Source organism: Balaenoptera musculus, chromosome 12 (assembly GCF_009873245.2).
Source record: "Balaenoptera musculus isolate JJ_BM4_2016_0621 chromosome 12, mBalMus1.pri.v3, whole genome shotgun sequence".
NCBI classification, from domain to species: domain Eukaryota; kingdom Metazoa; phylum Chordata; class Mammalia; order Artiodactyla; family Balaenopteridae; genus Balaenoptera; species Balaenoptera musculus.
Genome location: NC_045796.1, coordinates 54,121,830 through 54,144,933, shown reverse-complemented (window position 1 = coordinate 54,144,933; position 23,104 = coordinate 54,121,830). Strand labels below are relative to the sequence as shown.

Here is a 23,104-nt window from a genome sequence, read left to right as displayed (position 1 = left end):
ATCCGCCTTCCAATGCAGGGAATGTGGGTTTGATACCTGGTCGGGGAAATAAGATCCCACATGCTGCGGGGCAACTAAGCCTGCGTGCTCTGAAGCCTGAGCCACAACTAGAGAGAAGCCCATGCACCGCAACGAAGATCCCACGTGCCGCAACTAAGACCCGGTGCATCCAAATAAATAAATAAATATTTTTTTTTAAATGAAGAAGAATCAAGTGTAGAATAAAGGCAATACCTGGAGGGTGGGGGGAGGAAAGAAATTGGTGAGGGAGAGTAAGAGGTACAAACTTCCAGCTAAAAAATAAATGAGTCACAGTTATGAGATGTACTGTGTGGGGAATATAGTCAATATCAAAGTAATATCTTTGTGATGACATGTCGTAACTAGACGTGTGATGATCATTTTCAAATGTATAGGAAAAAAATCACTATGCTGTGTAACGGGAGCTAACATTGTGTTGTAAGTCAATTATACTTCAAAAACAAACAAACATACAAACAAACTCGTAGAAAAAGAGATCATATTTGTGGTTCCCAGAGGCGGGAGCGGGAGGAAGGGGAACTGAATGAAGGCAGTCAAGAAAGGTACAAACCACCAGCTATAAGATAAATAAGTACTAAGGATGTCATGTACAACATGACTAATACAGTTAACACTGCTGTATGTTATATATGAAAGTTAAGAGAGTAAACCCTAAGAGTTCTCAGCACAAAACAAAATTTTTTTTCTATTTCTTTATTTACTTATTTTTGGCTGCATTGGGTCTTGTTGCTGTGTGCGGGCTTTCTCTAGTTGCGGCGAGCAAGGGCTACTCTTCATTGCAGCACGCAGGCTTCTCGTTGCAGTGGCTTCTCTTGCTGCGGAGAATGGACTCTAGGCGCCCGGGCTTCAGTAGCTGCAGCACGGGGGCTCAGTAGTTGTGGCTTGCGAGCTCCAGAGCGCCGGCTCAGTAGTTGTGGCACACGGGCTTAGCTGCGCCACGGGATGTGGGATCTTCCCAGACCAGGGCTCGAACCCACATCCCCTGCATTGGCAGGCGGATTCTTAACCACTGCGCCACCAGGGAAGCCCTCTATTTCTTTAATTTTGTATCTATATGAGATGATGAATGGCCACTAAACTTACTGTGATGGGAATTCCCTGGCAGTCCAGTGGTTGGGACTCCTGGTTCTCACTGCCGAGGGCCCCGGTTCAAGCCCTGGTCGGGGAACTAAGATCCCACAAGCTGCATGGTGCAGCCAAACAGATAAATAAATAAATAAATAAGCAAACTTATTGTGATAATCATTTCATGATGTATGTACGTCAAATCGTTATGCTGTACACCTAAATTTATACAGTGCTGTATGTCATCTATATCTCAATAAAACTGGGAGGAAGTAAATAGATAAATCCAATACCCGTACTCACCATTGTATGTAGTTTGCTTTTAGTTACAAAATTTTTAGAATTTCTTTCCCTAAAACATTCACAGCAGAGGTATTCATTTCACTTGCCTATTTCACCTCTAAATACCACCACAGTTACTGGGATTACATGAGGTAAAGGAATAAACCCAATGGCTATTAACCCAACATGGCTATCTGGAAATCTGATAGGAAAGTTACCTACAGCCAAGTCTTACAAAGTGCTTAAAAGCTCAACCTGAGACCTTAAATACATAAATTTTAAAGACCTAATGTACAGCATGGTAACTATAGTTAATAATGTATTACACGCTGGAAATCTGCTAAGAGGCCAAATCTCAAGTAGTCTCACTACACCAAAAAAAAGAAAAAAAAAAAAGATAACTATGGGAGGTGATGGATATGTTAATTCATCTGATTGTGGAAATCATTTTACAACGCGTACATATTTCAAATCATCATGTTGTATACCTTAAATATATACAATTTTTATTTTTCAAAAATACATAAATAAAAATCAAAACAAAACCAAAAAAAAGCAGGCAGTCAAGCCTGGGTGACCCTACTAGGATTCCATAGCAGGATTCCAGCCCCTTAAGACAGTACAGAGGACTGTGGAGTAGGCTTTTTCCAAAGACAGAGACTGTGGAGCAGGCTTTTTACAAAGAATAGGGCAGAAGCCCAGAGATCAAAACTCAAGATAAGTGACCCCCAGAGGACAGGGCCTAGAGCCCGATCAATTTCTTCAGAGAGCGTGGGCGTAAGTCTTTGTCATAAATTGGTCTGACTCAGGCGAAAGCCACAGTATGACTACAGCAGCTGAAACAGTGGGGCTGGATGGACCCAGGTGGCGAGTCACTGGGGTCGTCACCCTGCAGGGGCAGCCGGCAGAGCAAAGCTCCTCATGCCGACAAGTGCAGCACGGTGGGGGGCTGCGGGGGGCCAGAGGGCAGGTGAGAGTCATGTGATGGGAGAAAATAAAGGACTTTTCTCTCCTGGGATATCAGAGCCTTAAAGCGTTTCTGCATCTGAGGAGGGAAAGACAAAAAGCCACACCAATATGTTCTCTAGGGAAAAACAGAAGAACTAAACTGTCAGGAGGGTGGGTAGCGCGACAAACCGGGCGGCACATGCTGAAAGGTATGAGGCAGACACGAGAGGGGATCACAGAACAAGACAGCAGGTACTAAGTGAACGTGGTCAGGAGCTGGGGGTGGAGGGGACAGGAGAGTGAGGGTCCTCCGAGCCTTTGGGAGGGCCAGAGAAGAGGGCGGAGAATATAAAAAAAGAATTGTGAGCTATGTTCTGGAACACTCTCAAATGTTAGCAAGAGGGTTAGAAAAAGATGAGAATTCCTGTCTGTGCTTCTTGTAACACAGCGCTTTGAGACTGGACCACGTGGGTCCCAGCTGTCTGATGGCGGCGGTTGGCGGGAAGGGTAGTGCTGAACAAACAGCGTAGCCCGGCAAGACCTCTCCCATTATCACATCTAGAGAGTGAGAGCCGGATTTGTGGGGAAAAAAGAGCCAGGCGCCCCTGCCAAAGCCTCCTGGGCTGGCAAGTCCCAACCTGCCCAACCTCAGCTCACCCGAAAATGCCGGCCACACCACAGGCCTGGCCATGCTCAATCCTGTTGCACAACCCCTTCCGCTTCCCCCGTACTAGGTGTCCTCATGCCTGAGGGCCAGCTAAGCGCCCATCCTCCCCAGAAGGGAAGTCTGAGCACTGCTGACCTCAACCTGAACATGAACCTGCCCCAGCCTTTGTCCACTTCCACCCCCCCCCAGCAGCTTCCAGCCTTGGCTTCACTCACCATTTTATTCATGCCCTCATTCCAGCAACCCCTGGAGACTCCAGGAGGTGCCCCCCTCACCCAAGAGCGCATGCCCCAGTAAGGTGATTCTGCCTCAGTCAAACAACTAATCAACCAGGAAACCCAACTCCAGACCCAATGGAGAAAACAAAGGAAAAGGAGATAAACTATTCCAGAGGCCAGATTAGTTCAATGTGGTAAAGGAAGGGGGAGGATGTAGGCTACACCAGAATCCCGGGTTCTCAACTGGACCACACACACCAGATTCGAGGCAAGAAGAGTAATTCTAGGTCTCACTCACTGAGTGGCAGAGGTGCTGTCAATTTCCTGCGTTGGTCACGAAGAGAGCAGCTTAAATCCTCGGCGGCAGCGGCAGTTGGCGACAGGGAACCTGCTGTGAGGGATAAAGATGGCAAGGTCTGAGCGCCAGGGACTGGGATGGGCAGAGGTCAAGGAGGTCAGACCCAGGGAGAAGATGCAGGAGTGGGGCGGGATGTTGGACGGAAGGGGAGAGATGTGACATTTGTCAAGTACCTACCAATTGAAGGGCACTGGGAGATGCTTTACATATGTCATCCACGTTCATTCTTACAATAACTCTGGGAAGCATCTCCATGCCACAGCGGAGGTGCCTGAGCCTCAGTTTCTCCTAAGTTGAAGCTAAGGAGCGATGGGGCTTAGATTTGAACACCTGCGTGTCTCATTCTACATCCTGGGCGTGTTCCTACAGCACCAGTGAGCGTGAACCAGACACCACAGGATCTGGCCCCAAAGTGTGCCTTGGGTGAAACCAAATGACATCTGAGATCTATGTCAGAAATCACCTGGGGGGTGGTGGGTGGTGAGTGGGAGGAGAGCAGAAACAAGACTGGCCACGTGTTCATAACGGTTGAGGCCAGAGGATGGCTGAGCCCGAGGCTCAGTGTACTATCCTCTCTATTTTTGTACATGTTTGAAATTTTCCATAACACAGAACAAACTCTCTGCTGTATGAACAGTCAAGTTAACACACCATTTCCTCTGGCTTTACCCATCACTAGACGCTTGCTCTTTGGTCTGGGGCTTCCTTTTGGTTATAAAACTGAATATTCGCTTTACCGAAGAATTCTCACACTTTCCTAGGAATTTGCTTCTGTGTTGGGTAAGCACACACAGTAGGCATAGTTCCACTGAAGAGGACACTTTCAGGAATTTCTTGTTCCATGAAACTAAGAAACTTAAGAGCTTTTTCTCATTATAATATTAAGGGGGAAAAAACAGGATATAAAACCACATCTGAATCATAAAATGGATTGGATACAAATACATATATAGAAGAAGGAAATGCACTAACATGAAAACCATGGAGTTAACTTCCTGAATTTTACAAACTTGACAATGAACAGGCGTTCGTTTTTGGAAAATATTTTAAAGAAAGTTGGTTTTTTTAATGGGCTTTAGGGAAACAGAACTGGACTAATTAAACTCTTTGGTCTATAACACTGTGTTATCATTGGTCTAGCAGTACTTTTCCAATAATTAGTATTGAGAGGTTACTATGAACAGCTATCATGTGCCAGGCAATGCGTAGGTTATTTCTAATCTTTACAACAATCCTGCAAATTGGAAGATTTTGCACTGATTTTGAACTCAGATCTGCTGGTTCTGAAGCCTATCTTGCTCCATCACACCTGACCTCCTGCTTCTTCAGCTCTTACATTCTAGAGTGCAGAGGCACCAGCAGCAGATCCCTGGAACAGTGAGAACTAGAGGTTTACACCTCCAACTGTGGCTTGGGTTCTCCTATGCTGTCATGACCCGTATTGCCCAGTAGTCTGGGTCTGGCCAGGATGGAGCTGATTAATCACCATCTGGCCAAGAAGACAGACTAGACTAGCCTGTTCTTCCTTCCTCTGAGCTGACAGATTGTAATCCCAGCACCCTACTCTACGAATCGATGACTTCTGATTTATACTGGAATGTGACCATTCTCTCCAAATAATACTCATATAACAATTTCCCTATGATTTAGTTATAGGGCTTTGGAAGGGAGAACACTATTTCATTAAGGGGGAAATGGACCAAGATTACCTCTCCTTCCGCATGACAGCAGAAGCCACGACCTGGTAACCATGGCGAAGTACAGAGAGGGGAAAAGGTGCCTCTATAAGGAGGCTGAGGGCAGACACTGAAGCCAGGGGAAAGTCGGGAATCTGAGCCAGACGCTAAAAGAGGTTTCAGACAACCGTCTGGATGGGCTACTGGTGCTGGCAGCCTCGTGAGGTGACAGGGCAGGTTGGCCTGTTTGTAACCGGCCATCACGGAAATGATCCAGTCAGCAAGCCAGGTCTGGAAGTTCACAGGCTGGGAGCTGTTGCGAGAGCCACTTTCTTCTAGCTCTCCCACCCTCCATCTGAGTGACGGTGAGGCCTGAAGCAAACCCAATTCATTTTCCTGTCGGTGAAACGTGGAGACACCTGCTCCTTGACAGGAAGGTGTCTTGTTCTATGAAGTGTGCTGAGCAACTCAATAAAAAGTATTATATACACAGTTCTATTTTATAACAAATTCCCCTAGAAATGGCCAAATCATTTCCCCTGGTAACTAATGCTGCCCACCGCACACCAATTCCCCGGTGGTAGGTTAACCACTGTGGCAGAACAGCTGTGCACAAGCCGTGCGGCCTCTCACACCTAACTGGTTCCCAGCGGGCGCTCGGCTAGATCTGTTTCCCAGGCAGTCCAAGACTCAGGTGCTGTGTGCTGCCGATTCTTGGTCTCTTCTTTGTTCTACTGAAATTGCAACAACCAAAAGTAATACATCCACCCTTCACAGCCTCCTCAGTTATAAGAATCGGTAGGGATCCGATGTGGGAGGAAAAAAAAAAAAGCCCAGGAAAGTATTCAGAACCACTTTCTTCTGGAAAAGAGATGGAGATCTAAGGAGGTGGTGTATCTTATAGAAAAAAATCACCCACCTTTGCAAAACAAGAGTAAACCAGGCCTGAGTGGGATAGAAATTACTTCCTAAAAAACAGTTATTGTTGAAGACACTGACGCCTGAGTCTCTGAGAGTGGGCAAGGAGGGAGACTTCAGCAAAAGGATTAAAGTAACTCACTGGTCACTGAGAATGATAGGGTCACATCACAGCCACTGTGGCCCCAATTGTCAGGCTATTTGGCTGATTTAGTCTTAGCAGCTGTCTGCCCTTTGCAGGCTTCCCAGGTAGCTGAATGACTTCCATTCACTTTGGGCTACATGGATTTGATCATCTCACCTTGTATTTGGCTGTGATCCCAAACACTAATCCTGAAATCTATAGTGCCTTAAGATAATTAAAATAAAGAAAAAGAAGACATTCGAGGCTTAGGAATTCCTGCTTTCCACTATTTTTGCCGAAGAAAGTGTTGCTTGCTCTATTTTTAAGGGGCAGGGCATTTTCTAAAACATCTAAGGTGACTTAAAGGATTAGGCATCAGTTTTGGTTTGATTTTATATTTTAATGATTCAAAACTTACTAGTCGTGAAAAAAATTAGTAGCCCTGTATGAAGTGATTTTACCTTCAAAAGCACCTTTGTGTACAGTGGTTTTGGTTTATGTGGGTCTTCTGTTTTTGTTTTGGGGTTTTTTTTTTTAGTATAAAGGGAAAATGGTGGGGGAAATACATATTGTATTTTATCAAACCCCAAATGTGAAAAATAGTTTAAAAGACTGCTGACGCAATTGCAGCTGGGCTCATTGAAGCCTAATTAAAATGCCGGTAACACATGATCCTGCCCAGAAGTGCTGACTACCGCTAGGCAGAAACCAGGGCCATTTGGCTGTACAATATTAATAACAACAGCAGCCAGAACATTATCATAAATGTTTTGAGTGAAGCCCCCAACCTCTATTTCAAGGTTTACAAAAATCTATGATTTTCCAGGCAGTGGTAACCACAGAGAAACCAGACTTAATTACAGAATAAGAAACCAGCAACTGAACATATGCCTTAGACTAATGGACTGCTCAATCACTATGATTCAATCCTTCATTCGTTGTTCTGGCAATGCATTAGAAGCCGGGGATACAAAATTAGAATAAGGTTATGATCCATGATCTCAAGAAGGTCAAAGTCAGAGGGCTAAAAATCTTGGACTGAAATCTTATGTTTTCTGAGTGACAAAAAAAAAGCTGGTAGAGAAATGAATGACAAATTAACTCCAGACAGAAAGACAGCATGAATGGCTGAATAGAAGATATAGGAAGGAGTTATATATAAATCCCTCTGCTGAATACTATGAGAAGATAGTTGAGTAAATAGAGATGATGTCATCATTCAAATGTATATAGTGCCCCAATATACCTGGCATTATACTGGTAGCAGTTAAAACGAATTTTATCTCAGCCCTAACAATAATAGTGCACTGAAATAGTGTCTACTCCATGCCACACAATGTCCTAAGTACTTTACATACATTAACTCATTTAATCCTCAAAACAACCCCATGAAGTAAATACCATTATCATCCCCATTTTACAGATGAGGAAATTGAGGGGATAGTAATACATCCAAGCTTATTCAGCTAATAAGTGATGGAGCCAGGATTTGAACCAAGGCAATCTGGCTTTATAGACTGTATTCTCAACTACTTTGCTATACCTCTTCTCTATAAGAATGGTTATGTTAAAAACAAAGGAACCGTACATAAACACTGTACCCTAGTTGCTAAATTTGTTTCTCATGGGGGTACAGGCTAACAATTCTGAAACTGCTTTACATTTATGCTGTGGTTGAACAAATATTAAATGGACAGTGGACAGTGGGAGCCAGGTTTCCTACTATTGGAGAAGGGGTTACAGATAAGCAAGAACGACTAGAATGAATCCTACAGTGCTGTATTATAGTCAGAGACACCAGTATAAACTCATGTTTAGCTTAATGTATATATACACATGTTTAGATACAGAAATAATTACAGATATGTGTTTACACAGCTAATACACACACATTATTCCCAGCTCTGTTTGCTGACAGGGCCCAGAAGCAATGGGGCCCAAGAAGAAATGAGCACACCCAGCACCAAGATCTTGGTTTCTAAATACCATTTTCCAATTAAAGGAACCAGGGCTCTTTGAAGAAATGGCTATTTCTGGTAGTGGGGCAGGGAAAACACAAGATATACCTGCAGCATCTTGTGGTATCAGAAAAGAGAGATGTGTTCAAAAAAATAAAAGGTTGGAGGCATATCAAAGGGACACAGGAACCAACCTGAAAGAGCTCCCATGGCCAAAGGTGGAATAATTTAAGCAACAAAATAAATAGCATCCTACAGGATTATAACCCAAAGTAGAAAATAAATACACGAGTCCACACTGATATAAGCAAATGATTAAATAAATAGATGGGTGAAAAGAGACAAATCTTCCTTATAGAAGAATTCTAAATAATGTATGCAGATACTCTTCATTCCAGGAGGTACAGCTTATCCCCTCCCTGTTTGGGGATGGGCTAACCTTAGTGACTCACTTCCAAAGAATACAGTGGAGAAGTGGAAAAATAATACCTTTACAGTGGCGAGATCTGCCCGCAAATGCTACCTTAACCAAGTGATGAAGGTTAAGATCCTCTGTGATATTACGTGGGTATCATGTACCCTGTCATATGATGTGACAAGAAGGACAGTCCACTTCTGTGGTATTCTTTCTAAAAAACCATAACACTAGTTTTTAATCATGAGAAAACATCAAACAAACCCAGACTGGGGGACACTCTATAGAGTATCTAGCCAGTGCTCCTCAATACAGTAAGACTGTCAAAGTCCTGAAAAACAAGGAAAGACTGAGAAATTGTCACAGACCAGAGGAGACCAGGGAGACATGTCTAAATGCAATGTGGTTCCCTGGATTGAATTCTGGAACAGAAAGAGGGCATTCATGGAAAAAACTGGTGAAAGGCAAATAAAGTCTAGAGTTAGGTTTCTTTGTTTTGACAAATATACCATGGTAATGTAAGATATTAACATTAGGAGAACTGGTGATGGGCATACAGGAACTCTCTGTGCTACCTTTGCAACTTCTCTGTAAATACAAAATTTTTCCAAAATAAAGAGTTTAAGAAATTAGTATATTCTAAAACAGGCAATCTATGCAAAATAAGTAAAAGAGCAATCATGTATCATGCCAGTGAAAGGAAGCTAGAAATAAGAGCATAACAATTTTCACGTTAATGTCAGTTTTCTGCTACCTAGCACTACTGATAGGACTGTTATTCCTTAATTCTTCATAAGGTATTGTATTCTGGGGGGAACACTAAACCCATCCAAGCTCATTCCATTCACAAACGCTTACTGGGTACATAAGCGCCAGGCACTGTCCTAGGCACTAGAGATGCACTGGTGGACAAGACATGCTTCCTTTGTCCAAAGAACATCTAGCTTCGTTGAAGAGAGAGATATAAGTCAACACAAAATAAAACACAGTATGATAAGTCCTGACTAAGAAGAGGTAATTTTAAGATGGTAGGGGCACACCCAGGAGGAGCATCTGACCCTTTCAGTGCCAAGGCACCATGGAGGACAGAGATGGTCTCCTGGAAGAGTCCATGAATAATCTAAAGTGTCTTATGACCATCACAAGGACCCCTGGTGATGGTGATATACACCAACCTCCTGTCAGCATAAAGTGCATTTGGGAAATACAAATTTCATTATGCCACCTCTTCCTAAAACCCTTCAAAGGCTTTCCATTACTCCAAGCTCCTCACCGTGTGGGATGGGTAATTTGATATGCTAACTTGGCTAGGTTATAATACCCAGTAATTACCCACTAACTGAGATGGGTTTTTTAATTTTTTTTAATTTCTTTTTAATTTTTAGTTTTTGGCCGTGCCGTGCGGCATGTGGGATCTTAGTTCCCTGACCAGGGATCGGGTCCACACCCCCTACAGTGGAAGTGCAGGGTCTTAACCACTGGACCACCAGGGAAGTCCTAATTGAGGTGTTTTTGTGAAGACATTTTTAGATGTGCTTAACATCTGCAGTCAAATTTAAGTAAAGGAAATTCCTTGATAAAGTAGTGGGCCTCATCCAATCAGTCGAAGGCCTTAAGAGAAAAAAAAACCTGTTTCTCAGAAAAGAAGAAACTCTTGGGACTTCCCTGGCGATCCAGTAGTTAAGATGTCACACTTCCACTGCAGGGGGCGCAGTCTCAACCCCCCGTCAGGGAACTAAGATCCCGCATGCATGCCACCGTGAGGCGGGCACGGCCACAAAAAAAAAAGAAGAAGAAATGCTGCCTCAAGATTGCAGCAACATCTCCTGCCTGAGCTGGTAGCCACCTGCCTGCCTGCCTGACCTACAGACTTCAGACTTGCCAGCTCTCTTTATGTAAATATATTTCATATATGGGGTTATATTATACATAGGATATTATATGGAGAATTATATATATGTAGATATATATTGTATATAAAATAGGATATGCATTATACATCTCTGATTGATTCTGTCTGTATTTTATATATATATATATATATATATATATGTTGAAGACATATATATCTTCTCTTGGTTCTGTTTCTCTGGAGAACCCTAACTGACACACCATGGTCATGGTCTCTGGGCTTCACGTAGTCTGGCTCTTACTCTCCTCATCAGCCACGCCTTCCACCCCACGCCTTCCATCCCACGCCTTTCACACTGTCTCTTCTACTCACACTGGCCTTTTCTCATCCTGAGTCCTTTCAACTCTTTCTGTCCCCTCCTTCCACAGGCTGTTCTCTCTGTCTGGGTCACTCTCCCTTCTTTTCCTGATTGACACCTACTCATGCCTCAGACCTCAGCTCAACTGCTGCCTCCTCAGGGAAGCTTCCCATCGTCAGACCCACTTAGTAAGCCTTCAAAGCACCTCACAGCTCTCCTGAGTAGCTGGACAAATTGCCACTTCAGGCCTCCTTACACGTAAGCTCCACGAAAGCAGGAATGATGTCTGGTTTTGCTCTTTTTGTGTAATTATATTCCCTAGTACAGTGCTTGGGGCATGAAAGGTTCTCAATGAGTATTTGTTTAATGAATGTCAACACAGGTGTTAGAAGAGCAGAAAACTGCGCCTCTCCGTAGCCACAGCCTCTGAAGTTCTCACAGGTAGAATCCAGTGACACAGCCCTCTTGACAATTCATCAAGCTGAAACTCAAGGTCAAAAAAAAAAAAGGGGAACTTGGAAAGGCAGTCAAAGCAGGCAGAAGGAGGGGGCTTTACTTGCTGGAGACAGAAATGTCTCTGCAGATGGGCTGGAGGTGGTCAGTGCGGCTGTAGCCTCAAGTTGACACTGATTTCTCCAAAAATACCACCTGCCTCTTCACCCAAACTGGGCTTTATATAATCACATTTCCCACTTATTACCAACTGCCAAATGTTGAAACTCTCAGAAGCACCTTTTTTAAGTCTTAAAAGAAATAAACTCTAGCCTATTAAAGAAGAAGAAAAGAAAATGAAGATATGTTCTCACCAGACTTCTTTTAATAAAAAAGGTTCAAACCTAAAATAAAAATTTTCCCCAAGTTTAAGTGCTAAGAATTTATTAGGAGGTACATTCCGGAGGCAGCAAGGGCGAGGGGAAAGGCAAAGGAAAGCAAATGATATACGCAAATGATCATTACGTTTCTTCTTTAGGTTATTTTTACCCTGAGTTACCTGTACTGGACAAGCTGGCAAATTTCCCAAAACATCAGGCCACTGGGTCACGTTTCGAAAGGCAGTAACTACAGCTGATGCCTCAACTCACACACGTGACAATTTTAAAGCATATCTTCAAATTTACTGACATTTTTCCTAGTGACACATGGGGTCTATATCCCCTGCTTTTGAATCTGGGAAGCTTGTGATTCACTCGTATCCAATAATATGTGTTGAAGTGCTGCCGAGTGACTCCAGGGCTTGCTTATGGATAACAATACAGTTCTACCTTATTCACGGGGACAGTCATCAGTGGAGCCCTGAGCCAAAAGGTAAGAAGTGTGACTTTCCTAAGGCTGCCATGCTATGAGGAAGCCAAGCCACAGAGGGAGGAGGCGTGAAGGTGCTCCAGTTGGCAGTAATGGTCTTCAAGTCCTCCTCTCCCAGGTGCCAAATATGTGAGTGAACATGTTCTCAGATGACTCTAGTCCCCAGCTGTTGAGTCAACCCCAGACTTTGAATCTTCTCAGCTGAGGCCTCAGACGTGGGGGAGGGGAGGCACAAACAAGTCATCCCCACTGTTCCCTTTCTGAATTACTGCCCCCAAAGCATACAAACACTGGTATTGCATTACACTACTGTGGTTGAAGGGGTGTTTGTTATGTAGCAACGGTAACCCGAACAATATAGAAAACTGGGAGTTATTTCTTAGATGTCAAAACAGGTGTCTAACTTTCCTCCACAGGAGTCAAAACCCATCAACAGCTTTTACTTCTGACAAATCTCTCAAATGTAAACAAGCCAAACAAACAAATAAACAAATAAAAGCTGGCTTCGGCATTTCATGAAAGGAGTAGATTTCAAGCAGAGAGATACTTACTCAGAGAGAGAAAAGAACTGTCTTTGAGAAGGGACGTGCTCAGTCAATGTTTGATGAATGAAGAAAGGAAAGGCTCAAAGAACCATGAAATGTTTAGGTGAGGATATCGCAGAAGGCAAAGGATCATTTTCCAAGATCAATGGCAATCTTAGTCCCCAGTTCAAAACATTCAGTCCTCCAGAAATTTCTAGGGCTTATCCTTGTGTTCTCTTCCTGTAATATTTAATGGCATTTATCAACAAGCAAACCACATGCCAAGGATGTATACTTGTATATGACACATTTTCCGATGCAAAACTGAGCTGGATAACAAACACCTTGAATCACAGAAAGAATCAAAATTCTTTTGACAAGCTGGAGTAATGAAGCAAGATAAATATAAGTGGCTAAAGTAAACTTATCCTAGAGGGCAGCTGAAGAGACTGTGCAAGGACTTCAGAGTCTTTGGGGGAAGTGTTGGACTCACCTGAAGATGATAGGAAGCTATGAATACTTTAGAATAGGGAAGCACTGTGATAAAACACAGTGTTTTAGAGGATTAATTCAACATCTCTTTATGTGATGAAGTCAAGGGAGAACAAATAGAAGGAAGAAAGGCCACTTAGCACTTAGGAGACATTTGCAGTCCCACAACAATAAAAATATATGGATCTGAGCTAGTATGACCATGGCATGAGGAAAAGAGGGGCAGTGGTGACTCAGTGGCACCACCAGGAAGACTTGGGCATGGGGTATCATGGGGTAAGATGGGGTATCATGGGGTAAGATGGGGTATCATGGGGTAAGATGGGGTATCGAGAGTACAGGTGAAGGAATAGTCAAAGAAGATTCAGAGGCCTGGAGTGAGAGGTCAGTAGAGCTGATGGAAACAGAAAAAATGGAGGAGAAAGTATGCTTTGAGAAGAGGAAAAAGAGCTCAGTAGGAACCCATGGGCTTTGAGATGGTGCTAGCAAGACATTTAGGTAAAAAGAGCCAATGGGTAATAGGAGACCTTGGATTAAGGTTTAGGGAAAGAGACAGGCCTAGAGAAGTGGATCTGGGACTCATCAGCCTGCAGGTGATCCCTAAAGCCATGAATGAATTCCCATAATGCTCCATGTTAGACTCTGTTAAATCTTTGGTCTTTATGGCATATTATAGCTCAGAATGAAATATTTTGAAAATATACTGCATCTTTGTCATGTAGTGGGCTGCATAATTAGGTCAACCACAGCACAGCCATTATTGACCTTTTAATAATTTAGAAACAAAAATATAAATTGCCAAGGGTACCAAAATATGAATTTGCTTTGACTCTCAATATATCGGGTTGGCCAAAAAGTTCGTTCGGGTTTTTCCCTACAATGTTATGGAAAAACCCAAATGAACTTTTGGGCCAACCCAATATTTTGAACTATTCCTCCTACTCACTTCAACTGGCAGGATTGGCCCCAGAAATTAAGAACCATTTTTAATGCCTTTAAAGACTATCTGGGTGGGCTACTATCCCTTCGGCTCTCCACTTGAATAAACTGTAAGAACACCAAGAGCTTGTGTAGAGCCAAAAAGAACCAAAGAATGTGCAGCTGGAGGTATCAGCTGTGCATGTTGAGTTCTAGCCAAAATAACTCCCCAGGGTGTCCAGCTGTAGAGAGAGAAAGAAAAAGAGAAGAAAGACAGTAATTCAGTCGGGGAAGTTAACAGTGGCTGAAGATTTGAGTTGGCCACAGAGCACTCTTACAGTTGGGTACCAGAAGACATGCTGCTGCCACATTTGGGTAACTTACAATTACAGAGTGAACATCTGTCTGTGACCATCTGTCTGCAAGCATGCTGGGGGTCAGAGGCACAGTGAAATATAGACCTGAAAGTGGAATGAGATAAGATAAGGAGAGGAAAATATGTAAGGCATCTAACTGATTTCACCTAGAAAAAGACAGCCAGTTGAAAGAAAGTGTGGACGGGGTCTTCTTAAATAAATTATGACTCAGCAAGTGCCATTTTATCTGTCTAAGAAAATAATTACAGGAAAGCAATGTTTCCTGAAAAGTGTCTCTTCCTGAAAAAGCCCGTTTGGAATAGCGACAGAGGTTTCTGGCAGATGGAGGGTAGCACTGCATGACTTCTGGAGATGACCTGGCCCAAGCTCAGTCAGGTACAGAACTGAGACATGACAACCAAGCCCTTCTAGAAAGCACTGAAACCTGCTTTCCTCGGCCTCCATGACGTCTACCATATTCCATGTGTGGATGGTCCTCTGACCACTCACTTTTACAGGTTTTTTTTCCTCTGCTTGTTTCTTAATCCCAGAGCTCCTCTGGGCTCTAAGCCCTCCTCTCTCCCCACTCAAACACTCCCCTTAGGAAATCTCATCTGCTCGTTGGCCTTAGAGTCATTCATGTATTGATGACTGCCAAATATTTACTCTCACCCAGACCTTTTGTCTGAGCTCAGACCTGGACAGCACCTGCATACTGCATATCTCCTCTTGGGCATTTTACATACAAACTCAACTTGTCAAAAATTGACTCCTGGAGACTCATGCCTTCTCTACTGCTTCCTATCGGTAAATAGCCCCTCCACTGTCAGGTTACCCAAGTTGGCCACCTGGGAATCCTTATTTGAATGTTCTTTCACTTGGCCCACACTTCACCCACACACCAGTGGCCCACATTAACCCACCACTCTCCAACCCCCTTTCCCTTAGCCTAGACTCAGGAAACACTATCTTTCATTTCATTATCACAACAGCCTTCTGAGTTGTCTTCCTGTCTGTGATCTTGACTCTGCCCTATTTCATCCCCATTCCATTCTCAAGCACTCACTCTGAAACAAATCCCATCACCTCACTTCTTCAGCCTGAAACTCTTCAGTGGGTTACTACTGTTTTTAGGATAAGGTCCAAAGCTGTTAATATGATCTGCATAATTTGGCCCATCTCACCTTCTTACTCCTCATCATTGCCTCCAAGTCCAGCCATGCTGAGTTTTTTCTAGTTCCTTGAACCCACCAAGTTCTCCTTCAACTACAGCCTTTTGTATATGCTGCCTGGCATTCTCTTCTCCCTTTCTTTGCCAAACAATGACTATTCCTCCTTCAGGTCCCAGTTTAGACAAAACATCCCCTGACAAGCCTTCCCTGTCCAGTCCAGTCTGTGTTAGGTGGCCCGCAGTGAACTCCCAAACACTACTTTTCCCCAACAAATCACACCCTACTGTTAATGCCCACTTATACGCCTTTATCTTCCACTAGACCTTGAGCTCAATGAGGGCAGGTAGCATGTCTGTTTTGTGAGCAATTGTATGTCCAGCACCCAGCCCAGCATTATTATATATTGAATATGTAAATGATTCCATGAAACATGGGATCTGTAGGCCCTCTGATCAGCCGTGAAACACTGCTAGGTCTATGTCAAACAACGTCCCCTCAGAGAATTAGAAAGATTTTCAAAGTTCCTTTGTCTAAGATGAGCCTGGCAGCTGGAACATTCATCCAGGAACATTCATTCCCTGATGTGTGGCCAACAGAAGTCTACTGAGGGATTCTCAGCTGCAGCTCACTGCAAAGCTCCTACTCCAAGCACAGAATAGTCTCTTCACTTCCAACAAGGGACATCAAGAAAAAAAAGAATCTGTCCTTTGGTGTCAGGAGCCTGGGAAGGCAGAACATAAAGCAGAAAATTCTAGATGGACTCAGAGTCTTCCTAGAGAAGATTGTATTGGACTGTCCCCTAAATCAGTGGTTTCAAAACTTGAATCAGAATCACCTGGACAACTTGTCAAAGCACAGATGTCTGAGCCTGACCCCCAGAGTTTCTGATTCAGTAGGTCTGGGATCGGACCAGAGAATTTGCATTTCTAACAAGTTTCCAGGTGATACTGATGCTGCTATCTGGGGACCACAACCTTGAGAACCACTGCACTAAACATTTGAGTCACCTCTTAATCACACAAACATAAGAGAAGTAGCCTCCCCCTGTGCTGGGGGAGGAGAGGCACTCTTCCTAAAGCCCTAGAGAGGAAGATCTCACTGCTGGGAAGGGAGTGGGGAAACTTGCATAAGGATTCAAGGGTCCGTGGGAAACAAGAAATCAGAAAAATGAAAATTCCAATCCCTTCTGCATTGAGGTTGAAGGCTACTAGAACCACTCTGATAACTTAAGACAGTTCAAATTATAATAATTCTTCAAGAAAAGGACATCAAGGGGCCTTGTGGTGGAAGTGCCTACCCAGCAGTCATTCACTGGGCACAGGGAAGAGCGCCAAACATAGGTCTGTCCAGTTAGTGTGCACACACCCAACCCACAAAGACTGGCTCAGAGCTGCCTAATGAGAGTCAGCACCAAACTGTTGAAACTGTTGGATCAGAGACCCCCTTTTTCCTCTGGGGTTGCCAAACTGTTAGGCAGTAAGTCTGGGGATTCTGGTGGCCATTGCCCCAGAGAGAAGAGTGTGGCAGAGAATAACACCAACACTGAAGAAAACTCAGGCAAGAAAGGACAGAGAGGGACTTCCCTGGTTGCACAGTGGTTAAGAATCCGCCTGCCAATGCAGGGGACACGGGTTCGAGCTTTGGTCCGGGAAGATTCCACATGCTGTGGAGCAACTAAGCCCGTGCGCCGCAACTACTGAGCCTGCGCTCTAGAGCCCATGAGCCACAACTACTGAGACCGTGTGCCGCAACTACTGAAGCCTGCGCACCTAGAGCCTGTGCTCTGCAACAAGAGAAGCCACCACAATAAGAAGCCCTCACACCGCAATGAAGAGTAGACCCCGCTCGCCACAACTAGAGAAAAGCCCACGCACAGCAACAAAGACCCAACGCAGCCAAAAATAATAAATTAATATTAATTAATTTTAAAAAAAGAAAGGACAGAGATAGACTCCTGATAACATTGTCTGAATCTAGCAGAGCCTGAAGTTCAATATCCTTGAACTTGAGCTGAGTTTCTGTCCCTTGCAACTGAAAGAGTCTTGACTGATGGAATTCTACCTGCAAACCAACACGTTGCTCTGGTCTAGGATGTTTAAGTAACCATCTACTCTAGCAGTTTCTCTCGAGATAGACAGAACTTCCAGGCCTACAGCTTTGCCAGCCCCTCTGGGATTCTACTGATAAAATTTTTCCTAACAAATCACTGCTTTAGCATAGCACTCATCACTGCTTACTTGCCTTCATTCTTTCCTCTGTGAGCTCCCTGAATATATACTCTTTATAACAGTTTTCTTGATTGCCAGGCAAAGCAGCTGGCTTACAGGTACTCAATCTGCAAACAGCATTTAAATGAAAAATAACAAATTTGGGTCAGATTAGTTTGATGAATGAAAGAAAAAAAGGAGAGGAGGAAAAGGCACGCTGGAAGGAATACTAAACTAAAACCGGTAATAACTCACAAAGGTGAGCTCCTAAAGTCAGGTAAACCTTCACTCGACTCCAGAATATTTCTAACTGAATCCCAACTCCTACTAACAGCTTCAGCATTTTTCTTTTCTTTGAAAAAACCATTATGGAGGAGGGGGTGCCAGAGAATGACAATTGAGACGGTGACTCCCACATAAGTCAGCTTCCTCTTCCCCAAATTAGTTTCCAGAAACTCTGCCACATCATTCACTGAGAACCCCCTGGCTTCCAACTCAAAGGAAAGTCTCAGACGTCTCAGGCACAGACAACAGCAGCCCTCCTTTGGTTGCTTTCAACTATAAACAGCTTCCTGCCAGAGCGCTCACCAACCCTGAACTCATGGAAAAGAATTACTACAGAACCCAGGAAAGAGCTGGAAGCGTACCCGGCACAGGGTTTGTCACTCATATCTCATATTAAATGTGCCTCTTGCCTCCTAAGGAGTCTATCGGAATCCCTGGGCACAGCTGTGGTCACGGACACTCCATCCAACAACTGGACCCGAGAAGTGACCCATCTTTCTGACATCAAGAGACCTGCCATGGAGGAAAAACAGAAACGGCACAGATGGAGCTGCCTTTTCAAATCCTTGTGAATGTCATGAGATTAGCAGCTTTCCTCTGAGTCGGCCTCAAAGACTTCCTTTACAATTGTTCGTAAGCTAGCTCAGGGATAGGCAGTGAAATTCACTCAAATAAAAACATAACCTCAAACATCCAAAACAGCTGGTGGAAATTGTGACTGTTTTAGAGGAGCGGACTTATCTAGCTGAGTCAAAACAAGTGTGAGCGCTTCAAACAGGCACGAGATCAGAAACAAAATTAGGTGTTTATTGAGTGCTGTCCTTCTTGATTTTTTTTTCCTCCCTTGCCAGACGTGAGTCTCCACTTTAGCTTCATCCTGACAAGGAATAAAACCCTTTATGATATCAGAATTGACATTTTCGGAAATTTATTTTCAAGTAATTTTTTTCTAATTATAAAAGTTGTACATGTTCTTGGGAGAAAATTTAGGAAACACAGAAAAACCACAAATCAGAAAATAAAAATCACCTGTAATCACATTGCTACTCTTTCCGTTTTGTTCCTTTTTGACTTTGGTTTTTCATACACATACATACACCACGTAACTTTAAATATATATTTAAATATATATAATCATTATTAAAATGACTCCTTTTGATCCTACATTATAACCATTTCCCCAAGTCACTGATATATTCTTTCACACATATTTATGCCTGCGTATGAACACCATAAATTACTGAGCTAATGCCAATTGTAGACATTTAGGGTACTTCTAATTCCACGCTATTGTAAACAGTGCTGTGAAGAATATCCTTGTTGATAAATCTTTGCACACGTTCATACTTAGAAAACTTACTTTCTCTTTCAGGGCACTAAAATTCAGGATGTAAAAGGGATGGTAATTGGCACTGAAGGAGTGTAGCCCCTTTCTCCCTGCGAGTTTCTGCCAATTGTCTTCTTTTGCATATTTTCAGACAAGTTAGCTACTTTTAGAACTTGTAGGCCTTCCTGGTCTCATAGAAGCCTTGTTTTCAGTCAAGTTAATGATCTCTCCAGTTTGCAGTGCAGAAACATCGAAATAACTGTTTCTTAAACGTGTGGCAAGAAATGAAGGCAAGTAAATATTAGAAAAGATTACTAACATTATTAGGAAAAAGAAAATAGAGAAAAGTAATTCCATCAAAAGAGGTTATCAGACTGATTAGACTGGGCTCCTCAAAACTTTGTCTTCCAGAAAACTCTCAAATGTAGATGATTTGTAGCAGGTTTTACAACAGAAGGGAACTAGCTAAAATTTTCCACTTTCTTATTTTTCCTATTTTCTAATCGCAAGAGTGAAATGAAACATTCCTAAGGAGAAGGCTCTTAACTGGCATTATTATCTCTCATTTGAGATTTACTGCCAACATCGAACAACAATTGCTTCTGTATTGGCACAACCCATTCAGTCACTCACCATTGGGGGATGAATCACTCCCCGTGAAAAATCATTCCAGAATTTGGATAACAGAGAAGTTTGCCTCCAGCCAAAAGCTCAACAAATGCTGGCAAAATTTAGGAAAATCATTATCATGAAAGGCTGCCATGATTTCAAAGAGCATCTCTTAGTATTTACTGCACTCTACGACCTCTAAAAAAAAGTGCAAGCAACTTCATGCACACACACAGCCCCTGCCAGTTTCACTTAAAAGTCTCATTCTCATCACCACTGAGTGGAATTAAAAACAGTTGGTCAAGCTCCACTAATCGACAGCTGCTTGCAATTAGATGAAGCATTTAGAGCCATTCTCTTAACTACCTTCCCAAATGCCTAAGCATTCAGCAAGAGCAATACACCGTGATAATTTGCCAGAATGTTTAACTTATCTCCATCTCTAGTGGTTTCTATACCTTCCTTATTTTCTCCAGTCTTCCCACACACTGTCTGACTCTTCCAGTTCCTCTTGTTAAATTAGGGGTATACAGAGAAGAGATTATACAAAACCAGGTCGAGCTGCTTTGTGCTAAGATGGAAAATTCTACCCAGGCAACTATTAGAGAGCAGAGTAAGTCTTGATGTTTCTCAAAGAGAAGAGAAAAGACGCCCTTTTTCCTTTTTTTTTTTTTTTTTTTTTTTTAAAACAATGAACCGGAAAGTTCACTGTAATTTTTCTCATCAAGGATGATGAAGAAAAATAACAGTTCCTGGGCTTTTGTAAGCTCTTTCCAATTCTCATAACTCATAAACATTAATTTTGGAGTAGGGAGAAAATGCACAGATCACTTTATTCAATTTTTTCCTCTACAAACTGGGCATTAAGAGTCGAGATGCTTTTCCCGAGATCACAGAAAAAAGTGGCAGAGCATGGCCTGAATCCAACTCCCTGACTCTCAGTCAGTCCAGATGGCTTTCTGCTACTTCAGCTCCCTTTGCTAAAGAGAAAGTCTTCCAACTTTTCTAGGAGGAGGCAGGGGCCAGCACGGCTACACCACTTGGCCAGTTCCAAGGGGCAGAGCAGCTGTCCTCCCAAACCTCTCCAGCCAGGAACCCACCCTGGGGCTTAAAGTAGAAAAAAAAAAAAAAAAAACAGAGATGATATGGCTTCGCCTGTGCAATCATCCTCCCCACTCCCCCACCTAAATAAGAACCCCACAAACTTAACCACATTCAAGGTCACATAACCACGTTTCTTCTCTGTCTCGCGCTCCCTGATGCTGATTGCCATCCCACACTCACCTGACCTGTCGTGTGGTAAAGGGGGCAGGAGGCGAATGCAGGGGATATTGGAGGAAGGGAGAAGAAAAGCCAGAGAGACGAAGGGCATCAGCAGAAGGGAGCAGGTACCTACTCAAAATTCAAGAAGCGGAGTGAGAGTCGAGACAAGAATGGGAGCCCTCACGCCCCGGACTGCAGGCCCACAGCCCTGGCTTTTCCTATCTCTGCTCTTCTAGAGGCTAATCCCCTTTCTTCCAGAAACCTCCTTCCCACATCCCCACCTAGTCCACTCCTCCAGACAGTCATGGAATCTTCCTTCTGTAACTGAGGACAATTCACTCATATTTAACTCATTAAATATAAGTTAATATTTAATTAATTCGTATTAAACTCATATTAATTCACTCATATTAAACTCCTATTTCCATTATACTTACAGCAGAGAGTTATCCTTATACTTTTTCTGCTTCAAAGTCTTTCTGTTGATCATTTTATGTTCTCTGTTTTATATAGATAGATTCCTGTCACATATAGAAAGTTAGATATAGATATATAAATAAAGATAGAGCTATAAAGAGAGATTGAGATAAATTTTTTAAAGTTTTTCTGTGGCCATAAATGTTCTAAGTGTCAAAAAATACTGTTCTGGCTCTTTCCCATCTTGCAAGATGGTGGATGAAAAAACAGAGAAGCTGGACATAAGGAGAAGAAACCTGAAGCCAAGAAGGCTGATGCCAGGGCAAGGTTAAGAAGCGTAACCTCAAGGCCAAAGCACCTCAGAAGGGGAAACCCCACCACAACCAAAACCCCATCCTAGTCAGCGGAATTGGCAGCTTTTCCCCATCTGCTATGTGTTCCAGCAAGGCCATGGCGAAGAGGAAGTCATCGGCAGCTACACTTAAGGTTGAAAAGAAAGAGACATTTTTGCTGCTGACACAAAACCACTTGGGGGGGTGACAGAAATGGTGGGACCCGAGTGGATCAGCTTCACAAAATGCCTAGATACTGTTCTACTGAAGAGGTGCCTTGAAAGCTGTTGAGCCACAAAAGAAAACCTTTCCGTCAGATGTAAGGAAGCTGCGAGCTAGCATCACTCCCAGCACCGTTCTGAGCAACCTCACTGGGTACCACAGAGGCACGGCGGTGGTTTTCCTGAAGCAGCTGAGCAGTTACATGCTGCTTGTGACTGGACCTCTCATCCTCAATCGAGTTCCTCTGCTAGAACACACCAGAAATTTGTCATCTCCACCAAAATTGGTGAGTGGTGCAGAAATCCCAAAACATCTCCCTGAGGCTTATTTCAGGAAGAAGAAGCTTTGTAAAGCCCAGACACCAGGAAGGTAAGACCTTCGATGCAGAGAAAGGGAAATCCAAGCTCACAGAGCAGAGCAAGGTTGACCTGAGAGCCCTGGACTCACAAACTCTGCGAAGAAATCAAAGCTGTTCCTCAGCTCTGTTCTGTGTTTTCTCTCACAAATTGGTGTTCTAAATTTCCTACAAAGAACCTAATTAAATAACTGATATGTTTCCCAAAAAAATATAATTCTGGTTGGTGTAGGTATTACGTTTATCACAAGTATAAAGCTGGTCAACATAACATAATTATAAATTGTGTAGATAATTATTAAATATATACAATGTATCAGAAATGAATCTCTCAGTGAATTCAATGACCCTGTTTTGTATCCCAATTAACTCATGTATCTATGATTTGATAGTACTTAATGCTAAATTATGACAGTTTTCAGAGTCGATTCTTTTTCTAATT

The 23,104-nt window shown here is 43.1% G+C and overlaps 1 pseudogene; it reads left to right on the top strand.

Moving 5' to 3' along the window:
- The first annotated feature begins 2,243 nt into the window (after positions 1-2,243).
- On the top strand, positions 2,244-22,853 carry LOC118905004 (annotated as a pseudogene).
- The last annotated feature ends 251 nt before the right edge of the window (positions 22,854-23,104 follow it).